The sequence below is a fragment of the Dipteris shenzhenensis genome, chromosome 23, assembly GCF_047967505.1.
Source record: "Dipteris shenzhenensis isolate YYH24624 ecotype China chromosome 23, Dip_SZ_1.0, whole genome shotgun sequence".
Classification (NCBI taxonomy): domain Eukaryota; kingdom Viridiplantae; phylum Streptophyta; class Polypodiopsida; order Gleicheniales; family Dipteridaceae; genus Dipteris; species Dipteris shenzhenensis.
In genome coordinates this window covers 31,706,297-31,709,012 of record NC_141618.1, presented here as the reverse complement: position 1 = coordinate 31,709,012, position 2,716 = coordinate 31,706,297, and the positions used below count along the sequence as shown (strand labels likewise).

The window sequence follows — 2,716 nt, the reverse complement described above, 5'->3', positions numbered from 1 at the left end:
TATATATTTTGCGTAGCTTCCCATCCATTCAACGTAATATAGTTAAAATTTTAACGATTTAGTTATATTTTAGCTTTAAAAGCTTCAAAATTTTGAAACCGAAAAATGTATTGAGTCTTCCACTTATGCTAATAGGTAACATATATACATACAATTGGGTTCAAGTCCATCACTGTGACGCTAATATAAACTTCCAAACCGGAAGCCACAGAAAACCCAACTTAGCAAATAAGAATCCTCTGATGAAAGAAGATTCGTCAAAATCCATGTTTACACACATACAAAGAAGCTTACAACGAAACCATCGGATTGATGTACGTCTGGAAATCCAGAGGTCGGAGCTTGTGAGCAAAGTTACATGAATAAGCCAGGCGCATGCAACAAGATCATTCAGTAGATGCTACACAAAGACGATCAATCACAGTAACCCAAATGGAACGCAGCTCCCAATCTTTTCTTTGCGACGAACAGGTTCCGACGGTCGATTTCTTCTGTTGAAAGTAGTATACGCTACAGCTATAGGATCAATGGCGGGACGTGATCAATCAAGCCAACCTAGCCTTCTTGGGCGAGCTGCTGTTGAAGCTTGGGAAGTCTACAAGCACAGAACTTCCGCACTTTGGGCATCTCGGCTCCATCTTGCTGAGCATCACATACATCAGGCAACCCGGACACCCCACTATCACCATCCCTTGTTCTTCTCCCCCCATCTTCTTGCTCTCAGCCTCACCGCCCGCCGCTCCTCCCCCCTCAGACTGCACCGCCGAATTTTCCTCTCGCTTTTGAAAGCTTAGAAACGCATGAGACGACGACGTTGTTCCCGTACCTACGGCGGTACCCCGTGCTCCTGCGGGCACGTCCGACTGCGAGACGCTAGGCGTAGACAGGATCACTTTCTCGCCCATCCTCCACGCTAACCAATCTCGCGAATAGCCAGCTAAGGTTTTGGACGGACATGACTTCTCTTCTTTAGCCGCAGTCGGGCTAGTCGCTAAGTTCAATCTGAGTTCCAAAGCGCTGTCAACAATGCTTTCCTCGGCGGGCAACGCCGGAGCCCAAGCGTCTTTCTTCTCATTCCTCCCTAAAGTCTCTATCAGTTTCGCTCCTTGTCCAGAGGACTGTGTCCCAGCTTTGAGGAGCGGCTCTTCCCATCTCTTCTTGCCAATCAGTGGAGAGAAGATTTTCTCTGGCCCGTTCTCCATTGCTCGAGCAATCGCCATTCTACAAAGTTGAACTATTACGAGAGCAACTGCAACAAATGGAACGGAGCTAGAGATTAGTCCCCACGTTCAAATCTTTCTGAGCGAGACCCAGATGATAGGAAAACTGATCTATGAAGCAAAATTGGCAGAAACAAAGAGGGGAGACCTCCAGCAACAAGATAAGTCGGAAAGGTCACGAGGGATTGCTAGACGCTAGAATATTTCAGGGTCACAGAAACATAAATATGGGGACGAGAGCACATGGATAGTGGGACGATGCAATGATGAGGAAGCGACGAAGAACTTGAAGCCGGATTCCGGGCTTTGAATGGCAGCACGCAAAGGGGCAGGCAAGAACCGAGGTTGTAGGTGGCACGAGGCGGGCTGCTCCTGAATCCTGATGAGGGCAGGCCCGGATCACTTATAATAGATGAGGTGGTGGATGATGTGAGAAATGGACATGTTGTTGTTGGTTCATGAGAGGTGCACAGAATTTGCAAGCAGGTAGGAGAGCTGCACGCTGTGAGGTCATTGGATTGTGGAAGAAAAAAGGCTCATGAGGTCTCTGTATCGTAAATGAATATCAAGAAGGAGGGACCATCAACTATCGCTATAGTGAATGAAATGAATATCAGTGATTCTTGAAGCGGCCAGCAGCAGCAACGACTGGTAGTTCGAAGCATCGAATTCAACTTTAAACTTCCAATTATGTGCCATGCAGTTTGTGCGTCGATCATTGATCATCGGAGGTGTTAAATCAAAGTACTGGCAAGTAGTTGTTAAATCGATGTGCAGGTTGATGCAGGCAGACGTAACCACAGGGGCACGGTAGATGGACGATCATAAACGCTCTTCAAAACGTGGAAGTCAGTGGAGGAACGCTCTTCAACAAAAGCCCGTGGGAGGGGAAGTCGCTCGTAAAAAGTTAAACCTTGCGAGACGCAACTAGATGAAACTGCGGTAAGTTCGTTAGAGAATCTATCGATCGGCCTGCAGGAATCTATGGATAATGGAATGGAATGGATGATCGTTGTGATCGTGTTTATGCGGGGTGTTAAATGGCTGTTGACGATCGTGTATAATTGCGTGTTGGGGAGAGAAAAACCCGCATGGATTCATGGAAGTTGGCCTGCGCTACGTTTGTTGTCACGTCGTTTGCTATAATAAACACGATCTGCTGTCGTCGTGACTTGCGAGCTGCCAGCTGCGAAGGAGGCGGCCAACGTTGAATGTAGGAATGAATTATGGAAGAAGGCATCGATTGATCGAAGCTGATAATTCTCTGTTTTCGTGTGAACTGCTTTTTGTTGTTGACACATCTTGGCTATGGTGGATTGCTGGATGCAGACGGGGATTAAACATCAACGGATTTGTATAAACGATCGCCAGCTATGGCGACGATGATCACTGGCTATGGTGGATTTCGTTTTTATGCTTGGAGTCTTTCAACACTTCGATCAAGATGCAGCCGGCGGTTTTCTGTTGTTTGTTGCGAACGCGAATTTGCAAAGAAT

At 46.9% G+C, this 2,716-nt stretch overlaps 1 pseudogene across 1 annotated transcript; it reads right to left on the bottom strand.

Annotated features, from left to right (window-relative positions):
• Positions 1-209: 209 nt before the first annotated feature.
• On the bottom strand, positions 210-1,762 carry LOC147887259 (uncharacterized; annotated as a pseudogene). Its single transcript, XR_015543217.1, has 2 exons — positions 1,369-1,762; positions 210-1,249 (listed from the first exon to the last, which is right to left on the bottom strand). The product of XR_015543217.1 is annotated as an uncharacterized LOC147887259 (transcript).
• Between the last annotated feature and the right edge of the window lie 954 nt (positions 1,763-2,716).